Source organism: Molothrus ater, unplaced genomic scaffold (assembly GCF_012460135.2).
Source record: "Molothrus ater isolate BHLD 08-10-18 breed brown headed cowbird unplaced genomic scaffold, BPBGC_Mater_1.1 matUn_MA505, whole genome shotgun sequence".
Lineage (NCBI taxonomy): Eukaryota > Metazoa > Chordata > Aves > Passeriformes > Icteridae > Molothrus > Molothrus ater.
Genome location: NW_023416570.1, coordinates 142,745 through 160,594, shown reverse-complemented (window position 1 = coordinate 160,594; position 17,850 = coordinate 142,745). Strand labels below are relative to the sequence as shown.

Sequence of the window (17,850 nt, the reverse complement as noted above, 5' to 3'; positions counted from 1 at the left end):
GGTTATCATCTTGTGTTAATGTGTGTGTTGTGTTGTATTGCTCTGTATTGCAGTGTGAGCACAGGGTGAACTCTCTCCTCCTTGCTGTGACACCTGGGCTGGCAGGGATGACACAGTGACCTCTGCCAGCCCATGCTGCCTGTGCCATCACCTGGCACTGACGTGTTTGATGAAAATCCTTTCGCTGGGATTTTTCTCCTGAGAAGCCTCAGAACAGAAATGGAACCAATAACAATCTGGTGGCTGTGGAGTGTGGGCTGGAGATGGTTTAGCAACAGGGGCATCTTGGGTTGGTCTCCTGTGCATTGTTTCTACTTGATGACCAATCATGGTCCAGCGGTGTCGGGGCTGTGATCAGTCCCAGGTTTTTATTATTCATTCCTTTCCAGCTTTCTGATGTCTCCTTGCTCTTTTAGTGTAGTTCTAATATCTCATTTTCTTTTAATATAATAGAGATGATAAAATAATATTTCAGCCTTCTGAAAGGTGGAGTCAAGATTCTTATCTCCTCCCTTGTCCTGGAGGACCCTCAAACACCACCACAATCAGCGGCCGAGTGGGTTTGTGCGAGCCCCTCAGGAACCCTTGGCCGGTCCTGAGTTGGCAGCCCCGGCACGGCCGAGAGCGGGGAGACACTGTCTGTGCCCCGATGGTACTGAGGGCACCTGGGCTGGGGGGAGACACTCTCTGTGTGTGCCCCGAGGGTGCTGAGGGCACCTGGGCTGGGCACCTGGGCTGGGCCCCTGTGCAGCACAAGAGACACCAGAGACAGCAGTAGAAGATAAAGGGCCGACTCTTAGCAGGGGTTAATCCAAGGTTTTATTAGGAGTCCCATAGGAGCTCCTGCACCTCAGGGGGCTCCTGCCGAGAGTCCCGGGAGATGTGCCAAGGTTACATTTGAAGGGAGGTGGAAACCGACAGTAGATAACATCCTACCAACCATTAAGTGACCCTAAGGGATGGATGCTGGGGGATAGACATATAGGACAGCGTATGGGGCAAGGCTTGGGGGGCTGACCCCTGGCCTCTGGCTCATCACTCGAGGACTTGGACCGAAACTTCTGCATGGAGGGGATGGGAGGCTGAGTGATTGACAGAGAGCCAGGGTGGGGGTTTGGGGATGATCTCATCCCGGGAGAGGGATAACACAGGTAAAGGGAGGGGGGGGTACAGTTTGGGATAAACCATTTGGGAAAAATATGAGGATACAAAACAAAATTACTTCAAAGTATTACAAAGTATAAAAATGCACTACAGGAGGTTTGGGCAGCACCAAATAAAATAAAATAAAAAGCTTTAAAAATAGAAAAATTAAAAATAAAAATTAAATTAAAAACAAAATTAAAAAAATAAATGCTTTAAAAATAGAAAAATTAGAAATAAAAAATAAAAATAAAATTAAAAAAAAATGCTTTAAAAAGAGAAAAATTAAAAATAAAAATTAAATAAAAATAAAATTTAAAAAGTGCTTTAAAAATAGAAAAATTAAAAATAACAATTAAATAAAAAATAAAATTAAATAAATAAAATAAATGCTTTAAAAATATAAAAATTAAAAATAAAAATTTAATACAAACAAAATTTAAAAAATATAATAAATGCTTTAAAAATAGAAAAAATAAATATAAAAATTAAATTAAAAATTAATAAAATTAAAGGGTTTAAAAATAGAAAAATTAAAAATAGAAATAAAAAATAAAATTAAAAAATAAAAAAGGTTTCAAAATATAAAATTAAAAATAAAAAGTAAATTAAAAATAAAATTTAACAATAAAGAAGCTTTGAAAATAGAAAAACTAAAAATAAAAATTAAATAAAAAATAAAATTAAAAAAATAAATGCTTTAAAAATAAAAAAATTAAGAATAAAAATAAATAAAAAATAAAATTTAAAAAATCAAAACCTTTGAAAATAGAAAATTTTAGAAATAAAAATTAAATAAAAAACAAAATTAAAAAATAAATGCTTTAAAAATAGAAAAAATAAATATAAAAATTAAAAAAACCCCAAAATTAAAAAATAAATGCTTTAAAAATACAAAAATTAAAAATAGAAAAATAAATAAAAAACGAAATTAAAAAAATAAATGCTTTAAAAATAGAAAACTTAAAAATAAAAAATTAAAAATAAAATTAAAAAAATTAAAAGCTTTAAAAATAGAAAAATTAAAAACAAAAACAAATTAAAAAAAATTATAAAAGGTTGAAAAATAGAAAAATTGAAAATTAAATAAAAAAATTTTAAAAATCAAATAAATGCTTTTAAAATAGAAAAGTTAAAAATAAACATTCAATAAAAAACAAAATTAAAAAATATAATAAATGTTTTAAAAATAAAAGAATTAAATATAAAAATTAAATAAAAAATTAATAAAATAAAATGCTTTTAAAATAGAAAAATTAAATATAAAAACAAATTTAAAAAATTTTAAAAAGGCTTTAAAAATAGAAAAATTAAAACTTAAATAAAAAAAATTAAAAATCAAATAAATGCTTTAAAAATAGAAAAATAAACATTCAATAAAAAACAAAATTAAAAAATATAATAAATGCTTTAAAAATAAAAGAATTAAATATAAAAATTAAATAAAAAATTAATAAAATAAAATTATTTTAAAATAGAAAAATTAAAAATAAAAACAAATTTAAAAAATTTTAAAAAAGCTTTAAAAATAGAAAAATTAAAACTTAAATAAAAAAAATTAAAAATCAAATAAATGCTTTAAAAATAGAAAAATAAACATTCAATAAAAAACAAAATTAAAAAATATAATAAATCCTTTAAAATAAAAAAATGAATTATAAAAATTAAATAAAAATTAACAAAATAAAAATCTTTAAAAATAGAAAAATGAAAAATAAAAATAAAAAAAATTAAAACAATAGTTTAAAAAGAGAAAAATTTAAAAAAATTTAAAATAAAATTTAAAAAAACCCCTTTAATAATAGAAAAATTAAAAATTAAATATAAATATTTAAAAAATAAAATAAATGTTTTAAAAATAAAAAAAATTAAAAAAAATTAAAAAATAAAAAGGTTTAAAAATAAAAAGAAATAAAAAATAAAAAATACAAAGGCTTAAAAATAGAAAAATAAAAATTAAATAAAAAACAAAATTAAAAAAATAAATGCTTTAAAAAAAGAAAAATTAAATTTAAAAATTATATTTTAAAAAATTTTAAAAATAAAATAAAAAGCTTTAAAAATAGAAAAATAAAAAAACAAAAAAATTTAAAAAATAAAATAAAAAGCTTTAAAAATAGAAAAATTTAAAAAAACCCAAAATTAATAAAATAAAATTAATTAAAAATACATGAAAAACAAAATAAAAACTCTAAAGTGCTGTAAAGTGCCGTAAAATTTCCATAAAACGTCGTAAAACTGCCGTAAAGCGCGACTGTCGTAAAACTGCCGTAAAGCGCGACTGTCGCAAAAGGTGCCGTAAAGCGCGACTGTCGCAAAAGGTGCCGTAAAGCGCGACTGTCGCAAAAGGTGCCGTAAAGCGCGACTGTCGTAAAACTGCCGTAAAGCGCGACTGTCGCAAAAGGTGCCGTAAAGCGCGCCTCTCGTAAAACTGCCGTGAAGCGCGACTGTCGTAAAACTGCCGTAAAGCGCGACTGTCGCAAAAGGTGCCGTAAAGCGCGACTGTCGCAAAAGGTGCCGTAAAGCGCGACTGTCGCAAAACTGCCGTAAAGCGCGACTGTCGCAAAAGGTGCCGTAAAGCGCGACTGTCGCAAAACTGCCGTAAAGCGCGACTGCCGCAAAACTGCCGTAAAGCGCGACTGTCGTAAAACTGCCGTAAAGCGCGAGTGTCGTAAAACTGCTGTAAAGCGCGACTGTCGCAAAACTGCCGTAAAGCGCGACTGTCGCAAAAGGTGCCGTAAAGCGCGACTGTCGCAAAAGGTGCCGTAAAGCGCGACTGTCGTAAAAGGTGCCGTAAAGCGCGACTGTCGCAAAAGGTGCCGTAAAACGCGACTGTCGCAAAAGGTGCCGTAAAGCGCGACTGTCGCAAAAGTGTCGTAAAAGGTGCCGTAAAGTGCGACTGTCGCAAAACTGCCGTAAAGCGCGACTGTCGCAAAAGGTGCCGTAAAGCGCGACTGTCGTAAAACTGCCGTAAAGCGCGACTGTCGCAAAAGGTGCCGTAAAGCGCGACTGTCGTAAAAGGTGCCGTAAAGCGCGACTGTCGCAAAAGTGTCGTAAAAGGTGCCGTAAAGCGCGACTGTCGCAAAAGTGTCGTAAAAGGTGCCGTAAAGCACGACTGTCGCAAAAGTGTCGTGAAAGGTGCCGTAAAGCACGACTGTCGTAAAAGGTGCGTTTTTTCGACAGTCGCGCTTTACGACACTACCTTTTATGGAACTTTTACGGTACTTTACAGTACTTTACGGATTTTATTTGGTTTTTTAATTACTTTTAATTAATTTTTTTTTAATTTAATTTTTATTTAATTTTTTTAAATTTTCCTATTTTTAAAGCTTTTTTTAATTTTTTTTTGTTTTAACTTTTCTATTTTAAAGCATTTATTTTATTTTTTATATTTCCTTTTTATTTAATGTTTAGTTTAAATTTTTATATTTTTAAAGCATTTAAAAATTTTTCTATTTTTATTTTTTTCTTAATTTTTAGTTTTGAGGGTTTTTTTTAAAGCTTTTTTTCTTATTATTTTTGATTTAATTTTTATTTTTGATTTATCTATTTTTAAATCTTTTTATTTTATTTTTTAATTTTTTAATTTTAATTTTTGTTTTATTTTTTTAAAGCATTTATTTTTTTTAATTTTATTTTTTAGTTTTTAGTTTTCATTTTTTATTTATAAACTATTTATTTTATTTTTTTAATTTTATTTTTTATTTCATATTTATTTTTGCTTTATCTTTTTTTAAAGCATTTATTTTATTTTTTTAGTTTTTATTTATTTTTAGATTTGATTTTTTTGTTTTTAAAGCATTTATTTTATTTTTTATTTTTTATTTAGTTTTTATTTTTTATTTTTCTATTTTTAAAGCTTTTTATTTTATCTTTTAATTTTATTTTTTATTTCATTTTTATTTTTTGCTTTTTTCTATTTTTAAAGCTTTTTTAAAAAATTTATTATTTATTTAATTTTTAGTTTTGATTTTTTTATTTTTAAAGCTTTTTTTAATTTTTTATTTATTTTAATTTTTGATCTTTCTATTTTTAAAGCTTTTTTTAATTTTTTATTTAATTTTTTATTTCATTTTTAGTTTTAATTTTTTATTTTTAAACTATTTATTTTATCTTTTTAATATTATATTTTCTTTCATTTTTATGTTTTGCTTTTTCTATTTTTAAAGCATTTATTTTATTTTTTTAATTTTATTTTTTATTTAATTTTTGTTTTGATTTTTTTATTTTTAAACATTTTTTTTAATTTATTTTTATTTTTGATCTTTCTATTTTTAAAGCTTTTTAATTTTTTTTTAATTTTTAGTTTTAATTTTTTTATTTTTAAACATTTATTTTATTTTTTAATTTTATTTTTTATTTCATTTTTAGTTTTAATTTTTTATTTTTAAACTATTTATTTTATTTTTTAAATTTTCTTATTTATTTAATTTTTAGTTTTGATTTTTTTATTTTTAAAGCATTTTTTATTATTTTTTATTTAATTTTTATTTTTGATCTTTCTGGTTTTAAAGATTTTTTTTATTTTTTATTTAATTTTTTAAAATTTTTCTATTTTTAAACCTTTTTTTTATTTTTTAATTTTATTTTATATTTCATTTTTAGTTTTAATTTTTTATTTTTAAACTATTTATTTTACCTTTTTAATTTTATTTTTATTCAACTTTTATTTTTTGCTTTTTCTATTTTTAAAGCTTTTATTTTATTTTTTAAATTTTCCTTTTTATTTAATTTTTATTTTTGGTTTTTTTATTTTTAAAACATTTTTTTATTTTTTATTTTTTATTTAATTTTTATTTTTGATCTTTCTATTTTTAAAGCTCTTTTTATTTTTTATTTAATTTTTAGTTTTAATTTTTTTATTTTTAAACATTTATTTTATTTTTCAAATTTATTTTCTTATTTCATTTTTAGTTTTAATTTTTTATTTTTAAACTATTTATTTTATTTTTTTAATTTTCTTTTTTATTTAATTTTTAGTTTTAATTTTTTTATTTTTAAAGCATTTTTTTATTATTTTTTATTTAATTTTTATTTTTGATCTTTCTGTTTTTAAAGATTTTTTTATTTTTTATTTAATTTTTAAAATTTTTTCTATTTTCAAAGCTTTTATTTTATTTTTTAATTTAATTTTTTATTTTTAAACTATTTATTTTATCTTTTTAATTTTCTTTTTTATTTAATTTTTATTTTTTGCTTTTTCTATTTTTAAAGCTTTTATTTTATTTTTTAAATTTTCCTTTTTATTTAATTTTTAGTTTTGATTTTTTTATTTTTAAACATTTTTTATTTTTTATTTTTTATTTACTTTTTATTTTTGATCTTTCTATTTTTAAAGCTCTTTTTATTTTTTATTTAATTTTTAGTTTTAATTTTTTTATTTTTAAACATTTATTTTATTTTTTAATTTTCTTTTTTATTTATTTTTAGTTTTAATTTTTCTATTTTTAAAGCATTTCTTTTATTTTTTAAAATTTTTTTTTAATTTTTAGTTTTAATTTTTCTGTTTTTAAAGCTTTTTATTTTTTAAATTTTCTATTTTTTTTTTATTTTCCCAGTTTTAAAGCATTTATTTTATTTTTTATTTTATTTTTTATTTAATTTTTATTTTTAATTTTTCTATTTTTAAAGCTTTTTTTTTTATTTTATTTGGTGCTGCCCAGACCAACTCAAGCTGGTGATTGGGGTGGTGTTTGAGGGTCTTGCAGTTACCCAGATTAATAGGTAGAGATGGTGTTTGGAGGCCACAGTGTTACAGGTAGGGGTTAAACTGTTTTTTAGGGTCTTTCAGGTGATTTTTCAGGGATTTTTAGGGATATTTTAGGGGTTTTTTTTCAGGAGTTTTTTAGGAATTCTCTGGAAATGTTTAGGATACCTTTAGGGCTTTTTCAATAATTTTTAGGGTGTTTTAATGACTGTTTTACCCGGGCGCCCCAGCCACCCAAGGCACCCCATGCCAAGGGAAGAGCCCTTTTGCCAAGGGGCAGCATCTGAGCAGGCCAGGCAGCATGTGGGGTTCCAGGAGAGGGCTTTCAACTTTCCCCTTTTACTGTGCCAGTCCCTCCCAGAGCCCCCAGGCCCTCCACAGCACTCCCAGAAAGGAGAGGGGTTATTAGGAGAAAAAGGGTTTAGAAAAAAGGGATAAAGCTTCCTTTTCCTTTATTTTTTGTGTTCAAACTGGGAGGGACTCTGCTTCCCCTGCAATTTTAGTGGTCTCAGTTGAAAGAATCCCTGCCTTTTCTGTGCTGTTCGGGGTATTAATTGACAGGGAGTCCTCATTTTTGATTATTTTCCTGTTTAAGTAGAAGGGGAAAACCTTGATAATGTTTCTTATGGGTTTGAATTAAGGGTAGCCAGCCCCTTTTTGTTGTCCTGAGGCCTAAATTGAGGGAGAAGCCCAGCTATACCCTCCATCTTAAGAGTTTGAACTGAGGGAAAAATCCCTCTTTTTTCATCACTGGAGAGATTTAAAGAGAGAGGAAAACCTCTGGATTCCACTGGAGAGGAAAACCCCTCTTTTCCCAGTACTTAAGGAGAATAAATTAAAGGGCAGAAGCTATTTATTTGCCATTGTATTAGTTTCAGTAGAGGTAGCTGCCCCATTTCCTCTGTTTAAGGGGTTCACTGGAAGGAAGCTCTGCTTTTTTCAGCATTTTAAGGGTTTAAAACTACATTTCAGGGCTCTTCTTTCTGTGCCATAGGACCAAGTATCTCAGAGCAGGGTAAGCCGGGCACGCACTTAACCCTTACACTGCCTGGGAAGCTTTTATTTTTCTTATTTTTACTTATAAAGTAGTTAGGCCTAATTAGAGGTCCCAAGGAGACTTAGACAATTTTCTCCACCCAGCTTAGTCACACGTGAAATACTACTTAGTAGCCACTAAGGAATGATTAGGAAAGTTAACAGCAAATCACCCAATTTATCTAGTTATGCTGTCTAAACAGAAACTTTTATTTCTTACCAGTTTTGTACCCTTTTGCTCCAAATAGATGTTGCAAAAAAAAAAGCACTGATATTTTTCTGGAGAGTTTTCTTCTATAACAAGCCCTCTACTCCCCTTGAAATCAAATTAGAAACGCCAAACACCTGCAGTCGCTCTGAGGGTTGTTATACCCCGTGGGACTCGCCCCCTCCCTTTTCCTGGGTGCCATGGGAACGAGAGGCGGGCACCATCAGGGGTATATTAACCCCAGCCTTGGCCCAGGGCCTTCATTCCCCCTCTGGGATGTGCTGGGATAAGAGCTCTCCTCTCATTTCAGGTAAGAGGCTCTTTCAGCTTACCTCAGCTTGTTTTCAGCAGGTGTTTCTGGGCATCTAAAGCACCAGAGGCTTTGAAGATACTGTGAAGAAAACAGCCTGGAATACAGCAAGTATTTAAGTTCACAATTTTGGGTTTTGTGTTTAGGGGTGGTAAAGTGCATTTGTAATTTCTGATTTTGTTCTGTTTTTTTTTTTAGGAGGAGGAGTGCAGCTTCCAGAGGCTGCAGGTTGTGTCAGCTACAATACTTTTTTCAGCAGATTCATCGTGTCCCAAGAGGCATCTGCCCAGTGTCTAAGATGATGTTTGAGACTGAGGCTTCAGGTGAGTTGAGGATTGTGACTAGGAGAGGGAGGCTGAGCAGGTATCCGGTTAGGAGTTATTGTTGGGGGGGTGATTTTGAAGGCAGCAGGGTGAGAAAGGGTGTTTATTTGAGCCCCCCACCCCAGGCCTTTTAGAAGCCGAGCAGAGGCATTCACACGTCTTACAGCACACAAGGTCACCCACTGCACTCACAGGAATGCCATTTAACTTTGCCTTTCTCTAACCCAGGTGCCACTCATAATAACGGCCACAGCCTTGGAATCAGGATGAAGCTGGAGCCTGAAGTACTCAGGCACACTCAGGAGAGGGCAAGTAGCTGACTTGCTGGGATTTGGCCCACATAACTCTGTACTCATACATTGGTTTTGTTTTTCTTTATTGTAGCTGACCGAGAGGCTAACAGGCGATCACGGGGCCCTCCGAGGCAGACTCATTTCAGGTGCAATGTGGATCCTCGTCACCGATCATCCAAAAGATAAGTCGGGGCCACGGCCTGGAGATGGGACAATGGGAGAGTAGCGGGTTGGGAGTTCCTGGGACAGATTTAAAAAATAGCAGAGGGAAAAGCAATCTCCTCCAAGGGGCCTCTTAGGACAGCTGAAGGGAGAGGCTCTGATTTTGATGGCAGCTTTCAGGCGGGCAGCGCAGAACAGTTCCGGTCCCTGTCGTGTTGTCCGGCGTACCGTGTTACCTAGTGTGTCTTTGGGGTCCCTTTTGCCTTTTCCCCTCGAGACCCTCACCACAAGCATGATGTGTTGTGTTTATCGTCCCCCTGTTTGTCACGTTCTGTGTCACGGGTGTCTGCACATATTTGTGCCGGAGCTGCTCTGCCCTGCCGCATAGCCTGCCGCAAGAGGACAAGTCCCAGGGACTCGCAGTTTGTGGGGTGTTTGCAGAGTCTAGATGATATTCCTAGATAGACAGAAGATGTTTGGAGCTGTGAAGTTATCCTGCAGGCCTTTGACTTTTGTCCTCACTTTCTTTCAGACGCAGAAGGATAAAATCCAGGGCAAAATCCATCCACCCATCCCGGGTGAGGAGGTTCCCCCGAGCAGGTCAGTCACCGTTTGTCTCTGCAGGGGGAGTGTAAAGTGTGACTCTGTTGCAGCTCTGTTCTTTTTCTTTTTAGGAGGTAAAGCTGGATATCAGCAGTCAAGGTGAGGTGGGCAAGGTGAGCATTGAGTAGCGTACAGAAGCAGTTGTTATTGCTCCAGTCTCACTTTCCGGTGCAACTCTAAGCATCCGTTCCTGTGTTTTCATCAGCCTCGGAGCGCGGCCGAAGGGTGCGGCCCCAGGAGCCGGGCATGCTTAGGAGAACGGTGAGTGGCAGAATTGTTGGGTTTTGGCCAGTGTGCTGCAGCGATCATGCATTGATATTTGCATTTCTTTCATGTAGCTGACTAAGAAACAACAGGGAGTTGTTGAACAACAGTGCCAGCAGGAACTTCCCAGATGTTGAGGCTGCCTTCTTTTGCACCTGACACGGACCTGCATCCCCAGATGTCTGAGAGATAAGTAGAGGCGTACAACCCACAGAGGGGATGAAAGCGGGGTGCAGGGTAGGGACCCACCGGGAGGGGTTTTTGAGTCTCCTTTGGAGATGGGGGTGTCCATGAAGCGGACACCCTTAGGCCCCATAAAAGGAAAGCCTGACTTTTGATCACAGTGCTGAGGTGCGCAGGGCAGAGCAGTCCCGGTGTGTATCGTGTCACTTGTCTTTTGTGTATTATGTGTGTTTGGATATGTCATGTCTTTTATCTTAGGCCTTGGAGGGGCCTGTCAGAAACCCTGGCATCATTGTTAGTATCTGATCTCTGCATTCCTCGGCCTGGCACCCAGGCCATAGAACTTTTGACTCGGGATCTCAGACAGGCATCAGACTCTCTTGTCTCTTTAGAAGCATCTGGTCGGATGTCTTTTCAGGTCTTGTTCTGAGCTGTGTTGACAGCTCTGCCCCACCAGGATCTATTATGGCGGACTAGGACTCGAAAGAACGTGAGGGCAGGTAGAGGCTTCTGGCCGTAGGATTCTCGGGCATCCATCTTTGCAGTTCTTGGAATAAATCATTCGGTTAGCATCTTCTTCCTCCAGGTTTCTCTGAGCCTCATCAGCTCACCCTCGGTCTCACCTCAGTCATCTCCTTTTGCATTCTCTCAGTCCTCGCAGCCATTTTCCTTGCCAGGAGATTTCTGTCCGTGTCGTGTCCCCGTCGTCTGTCACGTCTTGTCTGTCCCGTGTCACGGGTGTCTGCACACATTTGTGCTGGAGCTGCTCTGCCCTGCCACATAGCCTGGCGCAATAGGACAAGCCCTGGGGGGTTGAAATTTGTAATGTGGGGTGTACTTGGAATCTAGATGCCATTCCTAGATTGACCTAAGGTGTTTGCAGCTTTTGAGTTATCCTGCAGGTGTTTGACATATGTTCTGACTTTCTTTCAGGTGCAGATGCATTGCACCCATGGCAGAGCCCCCATCCTGGGTGAGTGGGTTCCCACAAGCAGGTCAGTCACCATTTGTCTCTGCAGGGGAAGTGTCGAGGGGGACCCTGTTACAGCTCTGTTCTTTTTCTTTATTTTTAGGAAGTAAAGCTGGATCTCAGCAGTCAAGTTCAGGAGAGCAAGGTGATCAGGAGCATTTCTTGTTGCTGAGGTCTCAATTCCTGGGGCAAGTCTAAGTCTCCATTCTCTTTTGTGTGGTTTAGGCAATCCACTCGGAGCCTGCCGAGCCCCCGTCACCAGCCGGCCGATGCACCGGGTTCCCTGCACGTGTGAGCCCTGTGGATGCGTTACAGGACCTGGTGATGAAGCCCAGAACTTTTCTATTTCAAGGTGCCATCCAGGTGGCCTTGGGCACCTGCCAAGGAGTTGTGGTGAGTCGGGGAAGTAGGGAGGAGGAGCGAGGGTCCCCTCAGGTTTCAGCCATGCCAAATCACCTCATCTCCTCTTAACCCAGGCACCCCCTGTGACGACGGCCTCGGTCTCCGAGCGTGCCCGAAGCGTGCGGCCCGAGCAGCTGAGCGTTCTTCGGAGAAGGGTGAGTAGCAGACTTGTGGGGTTTTGGCCGATGGGCTGCCGAGATTGGGCACTGATGTTTGGTTTTCTTTAATACAGCTGTCTAAGAGACACCAGCCCGGTGCCAGCAGGACCTTCCTGGCCGACGAGGTTTCCTTTCTTTGCACCTGAGACCGGCATCCCCAGATGTGCGAGAGATAAGTAGAGGGCCACAACCCACAGAGGGGATGAAAGCAGGGTGCTGGTTTGGGAATTACTGGGCGGGGTTTTTGTTTCCCCTTCGGAGGTGGCGGTGTCCCTGAAGCGGCCCCTTAGGCCCCATAAAAGCAAAGCCTGACTTTGGATCACAGTGCTGAGGTGCGCAGGGCAGAGCAGTCCCGGCGTGTATCGTGTCACTTGTCTTTTGTGTATTATGTGTTGTTTGCATATGTCATGTCTTTTCCCTGAGCCCTTTGAGGGGCCTGTCAGAAACCCTGGCATCATTGTTAGCATCTGTGCTCTCTGCATTCCTCGGCCTGGCACCCAGGCCATAGAACTTTTGACTCGGGATCTCAGACAGGCATCAGACTCTCTTGTCTCTTTAGAAGCATCCGGTCGGATGTCTTTTCAGGTCTTGTTCTGAGCTGTATGGACAGCTATGCCCCGCCAGGATCCATTATGGCGGACTTGGACTTGAAAGAACGTGAGGGCAGGTAGAGGCTTCTGGCCGTAGGATTCTCGGGCATCCATCTTTGCAGTTCTTGGAATAAATCATTCAGTTAGCATCTTCTTCCTCCAGGTTTCTCTGAGCCTCATCAGCTCACCCTCGGTCTCACCTCAGTCATCTCCTTTTGCATTCTCTCAGTCCTCGCAGCCATTTTCCTTGCCAGGAGATTTCTGTCCGTGTCGTGTCCCCGTTGTTTGTCATGTCCTGTCTGTCCTGTGTCACGGGTGTGCGCACACACATTTGTGCCGGGAGCTGCTCTGCCCTGCCGCATAGCCTGGTGCAATAGGAGAAGTCCCGGGGACCTGGACTTTGTAATGTGGGGTGTAGTTGGACTCTAGGTGGGATTTGTAGATGGACACAGGATATCTGGAGCTCTTAAGAGCCAGACTGTTGCAGGATAACTTGTCCTAACTTTTTTTTCAGATTCAGATGGATTAAATGTGTGCCAGAGGGCCCCATCCTGGGTCAGTGGTTTCCCCCAACCAGGTGAGGCACCGTTTATCTCTGCAGCAGAAGTGTTTGTGGTGACTCTGTTACAGCTCTGTTCTTTGTCTTTCTTTTTAGGAAGTAAATCTGGGTACCAGCAGTCAAGGTGAGCAGTGGAGAGAAGTAGTTGTTATTGCTCAACTCTCAGTGTCTGGTGCAGCTCTAAGTTTCCATTCTCTTTTTTTGGGGTTTAGGCAATCCACTCGGAGCCTGCCGAGCCCCCGTCACCAGCCGGCCGATGCACCGGGTTCCCTGCACGTGTGAGCCCTGTGGATGCGTTACAGGACCTGGTGATGAAGCCCAGAACTTTTCTATTTAAAGGTGCCATCCAGGTGGCCTTGGGCACCTGCCAAGGAGTTGGGGTGAGTCGGGGAAGTAGGGAGGAGGAGTGATGGTCCCCTCAGGTTTCAGCCATGCCAAATCACCTCATCTCCTCTTAACCCAGACACCCCCTGTGACGACGGCCTCGGTCTCCGAGCGTGCCCGAAGCGTGCGGCCCGAGCAGCTGAGCGTTCTTAGGAGAAGGGTGAGTAGCAGACTTGTGGGGTTTTGGCCGATGGGCTGCCGAGATTGGGCACTGATGTTTGGTTTTCTTTAATACAGCTGTCTAAGAGACACCAGCCCGGTGCCAGCAGGAGCTTCCCAGCTGACGAGGTTTCCTTTCTTCACACCTGAGACCGGCATCCCCGGATGTCTGAGAGAGAAGTAGAGGGCCACGACCCCCAGGGGGGATGAAAGCAGGGTGCTGGTTTGGGAATTACTGGGAGCGGGGGGTTTGAGTCCGCTTTGGAGGTGAGTAGGTTTGGAGGTGAGGAGTGTCCCTGAAGCGGCCCCTTAGGCCCCATAAAAGCAAAGCCTGACTTTTGATCCCAGTGCTGAGGTGCGCAGGGCAGAGCAGTCCTGGTGTGTATCGTGTCACTTGTCTTTTGTGTATTATGTGTTGTTGGATATCTCATGTCTTTTATCATAGCCCTTTGAGGGGCCTGTCAGAAACCTTGGCACCAGTCTTAGCATCTGTACTCTCAGCGTTCCTTGCCCTGGCACCGATGCCATGGAACTTTTAACTTGGTAGCTCAGACAGGTATCAGAATAGCAACTCTTTTTCGAAGCATCCGGTCAGATGTCTTTTCAGGTCTTGTTCTGAGCTGTACGGACAGCTATGCCCTGCCAGGATCCATTATGGCAGATTAGGACTTGTAAGAATGTGGGGACAGGTAGAGGCTTCTGGCCGTAGGATTCTCGGGCATCCATCTTTGCAGTTCTTGGAATAAATCATTCAGTTAGCATCTTGTTCCTCCAGGGTTCTCTGAACTTCATCAGCCCGCCATCAGTTTCACCTTGGTCTTCTAATTTTGCGTCCTCTCGGTGCTCGCTGTCATTTTCCTTACCCAGAGATTTCTGTTCCTGTTGTGTCCCCGTTGTTTGTCCTGTCCTGTGTCACAGGTATCTGCACACACATTTGTGCTGGAGCTGCTCTGCCCTGCTGCATAGCCTGGTGTAATAGGCGAAGTCCCGGGGACTCGATGTTTGTAATGTGGGGTGTAGTTGGACTCTAGGTGGGATTTGTAGATGGGCACAAGATGTCTGGAGCTCTTAAGTTATTCTGCAGCTCTTTGATTTTTGTCCTTTCTTTCAGGTGCAGAAGGATAAAATCCAGGGCAGAGCCCCCCATCTCGGGTGAGGGGATTCCCCCGAGCAGGTCAGTCACTGTTTGTCTCTGCAGAGGGAGCATAAATGATGGCTGTTAGAGCAGTCTTCTTTGTCTCACTTTTTAGGAAGTCAAAGCAGAGAGCAGCAGTCAAGGCCGAGTGAGCGAGGTGAGCATTGAGTAGTGTACAGAAGCAGTTGTTTTTGCTGATGTCTCAGTTTCTGGTGCAGCTCTAAGCATCTCCACTTTTTTTTTTCTATTTTAGGTGGTCCGCTTGCCATCTATCCTGGCCGAGCATGCCCATTCCAGGTGTGTGCAGCTTAAGGTATTGTTGTGGCATCCTTGTCAGATTTGGGAGGTTGTGTTTTCACAGTGTCTCAGCATGCTTTTCTGCTTTGTTTCTTTGCAGGTGCTGTCACTGCCCTAGGCATGCCAAGGAACGGAGGAGGGCAGGTGAGTCGGGGTTTAGGCAGGCTGACTCCTAGGTGAGCGTTACACAGCAGCATGCTAAGCGTGTCCCTTTTCTCTTTGCAGGTATCTTCTGGGCACCCTCTGGAGTCAAATCAAGATTTGAGGTGAGCCGTGGCAGCGGTGCGGGGGAGTCCCGGGGATTACTGTTTTTGAGGGCAATAGTCAGGTTTTCTGTTTTGTTTTAGGTACCCTGAGGAGGCTCGTAGCCAAAGGTTGGGAAGGACAGCACCGAGGCACACACGGAGCACGTTTCATCATCCACGTCCGACCGAGGATGGATTTTGTCTGCTCCTTTTCCAAAAGCTAAGTGTCGGGGCCAGTGGTTGGGAGAAGGGGAAAAACCTTTACTATTGCAGAGGGCAATTTGATGTCAGCTTGGTGGAGAGGTCTGTAATGGGACAGGCTCTCTGGAAGTAAAGGGAGAGGGTTTCCCCTCAGCCTCGCCAGAGCCTTTGCCGGGCAGGGCAGTTCCGACCCATCTCCACATTTTCGCGTACTTTTTGTCGTCCGCCTTCCTCGACTCGATGTCGTCACGGATCTTTCCCCCGAGGAGCCCGCCTTCAGGGCCGGAGCTATCACCACGGTCACCCGGCAGTCGGCTTCCTTCTCTAGGCTCGCCGAGCCTCTCGAGCATCCTCTTAACTGCTTTGGCACTAACTTGTTTTAACGAGTTCCGTTTCATCATCACGTGCTCTCGTCATAGGGCTTCCTTTCCTTTGGCATCATCAGCCTCTGGCTCATCTTGCACTAGGAATCTCGGGTCCCTACGGGGACAGTGCCAGGCAGTTGCCACTTGTCTCTGTGTTATGTCACCCATGTCTATGTTATGTTGTCCGTGTCTGTGTCCGTTGTCTTCCATGTCATAGGCCTTTGTTACGTCTCGATGCTTTATCGGCACTATTCTGTGCCATATAGGCCGTATTCTACTCACGTTCCTTTCTGGATATCCCTTATTCTGGCATCTTTACATTTTTACTCTTTGAGACAGGAATGTCTCAAACGGACAAGATGTTCTCATCCATCTTCCTTCTCACTACCAGCTTTGGTAGTGCCTTTTTTCCATGCCATTCTCTTGGACTGCTAGAGGGAGTGTCTTACACCCTCCTCATGTGACTGCAGTACTTCTATAGGTTCCATCTTCTCAAGGGTATAGGACTCAAGAATTCATCTTCCAGCGAGTTATCTCAAGTCCTGGCTTTTATATTGTGTGTACCTGTGCTGGCTTATACTGTATGTATAAGCTGTCACTACACTCTATGTACACTTGCACTGTATGCATCGACTTACATTGTTGTGTGTACTTATATTGTACCACTTATGGTTGGAGCTGCCCTGCCAGGGCACATAGTCACAGTTAGGTAGAAGAGTTATAAAAACTTTACTGTTCATCTGTCTTTTATGGGATTTTGGGTAGAAAACTTATTGGTCCAGAGTGGAGACAAGTCCTAGCTGTCAGATAGCCACTCGTTGACCGCTTCCTGTCGTCTCACAGGTCCCTGAGGCTGCCGATTTCCCCAGAAGCTACCATTTGACGTCAAGGAGCGCAGCCAGATGATGTGTCGCAGCACGTTCTTCAGCGTCTCGAGTAAGGGCCGCAGCGAGCGTGTAAGTGGGAAGAGTGTGTGAGCGTGTGTGAGAGCACGTGTCTGTGTCTGTCTGCGTCTGCTCGTCTCTGCATGTGTCAGCGCATGCTGACTGGATTTAACCTTGTGTGTGTGACTTTTGCTTTTCAAGTTTTTCAACTCATTTTTAAATTTAGAATAAAAAATCCCCAGCTGGGTTCCCCCCCCGCCCCGGCTGGTTTTTTTTTTTTTCCTCGGTCCCGGTCAGTCTGTGAGGCGACGTTCATCACCAAAGTTTGGGTGCGGACCGTCCAGGGACCGGGGTTTTTTTGTCAAGCAGGAGGATTTTTTTGAGGCTCCCGGGAACCACGTTCCCAAGGACCAATGATTGCTGGGGTGTAATTTAGCAGTTGTGATGAGAGGGATGGTGACTTTGTGTGTCATTTGAAGGGGGTGTTAATGGTAGATGAGTGTTGTTTTTTGTGTGCTTTTGTTGGTCTGGGTTTCCTATAACAATAAATCCACATGTAATGAAAATAGAAAAAGGTTATCATCTTGTGTTAATATGTGTGTTGTGTTGTATTGCAGGGTGAGCACAGGGTGAGCTCTCTCCTCCTTGCTGTGACACCTGGGCTGGCAGGGATGACACAGTGACCTCGGCCGGCCGATGCTGCCTGTGCCATCACCTGGCACTGACGTGTTTGATGAAAATCCTTTTGCTGGGATTTTTCTCCTGAGAAGCCTCAGAACAGAAATGGAACCAGTAACAATCTGCTGGCTGTGGAGTGTGGCCTGGAGATGGTTTAGCAACAGGGGCATCTTAGATTAGTCTCCTGTGCATTGTTTCTACTTGATGACCAATCATGGTCCAGCGGTGTCGGGGCTGTGATCAGTCCCAGGTTTTTATTATTCATTCCTTTCCAGCTCTCTGATGTCTCCTTGCTCTTTTAGTATAGTTCTACTATCTCATTTTCTTTTAATATAATAGAGATCATAAAATAATATTTCAGCCTTCTGAAAGGGGGAGTCAAGATTCTCGTCTCTTCCCTCGTCTTGGGGACCCTCATCACCACAATCAGCGGCCGAGAGGGTTTGTGCAAGCCTCTCAGTAACCCTCGGCTGGTCCCAAGTCGGCAGACACCGGGGGGGCAGCCCCGACACGGCCGAGAGCAGGGAGACACCCTCTGTGCCCCGAGGGTGTTGAGGGCACCTGGGCTGGGGGAGACACTCTCTGTGCCCCG

The 17,850-nt window shown here is 39.9% G+C and overlaps 2 long non-coding RNA genes across 5 annotated transcripts; both read left to right on the top strand.

Annotated features, from left to right (window-relative positions):
• Window positions 1-9,587: 9,587 nt before the first annotated feature.
• Window positions 9,588-11,352, top strand: LOC129047109 (uncharacterized). 2 transcript variants are annotated; one of them, XR_008509075.1, is made up of 5 exons: window positions 9,588-9,781; window positions 9,856-9,897; window positions 9,990-10,045; window positions 10,123-11,226; window positions 11,305-11,352. It is a non-coding gene; the product is annotated as an uncharacterized LOC129047109 (long non-coding RNA). The 2 variants fall into 2 exon arrangements; XR_008509074.1 differs by lacking the exon at window positions 11,305-11,352 and having other exon boundaries at window positions 10,123-11,273.
• A 2,244-nt stretch (window positions 11,353-13,596) lies between these two features.
• Window positions 13,597-17,629, top strand: LOC129047108 (uncharacterized). 3 transcript variants are annotated; one of them, XR_008509073.1, is made up of 8 exons: window positions 13,597-13,670; window positions 14,565-14,627; window positions 14,704-14,745; window positions 14,842-14,885; window positions 14,986-15,029; window positions 15,111-15,151; window positions 15,233-16,652; window positions 17,198-17,629. It is a non-coding gene; the product is annotated as an uncharacterized LOC129047108 (long non-coding RNA). The 3 variants fall into 3 exon arrangements; XR_008509072.1 differs by having other exon boundaries at window positions 13,603-14,627; window positions 15,233-16,632; XR_008509071.1 differs by having other exon boundaries at window positions 13,603-14,627.
• Window positions 17,630-17,850: the final 221 nt, after the last annotated feature.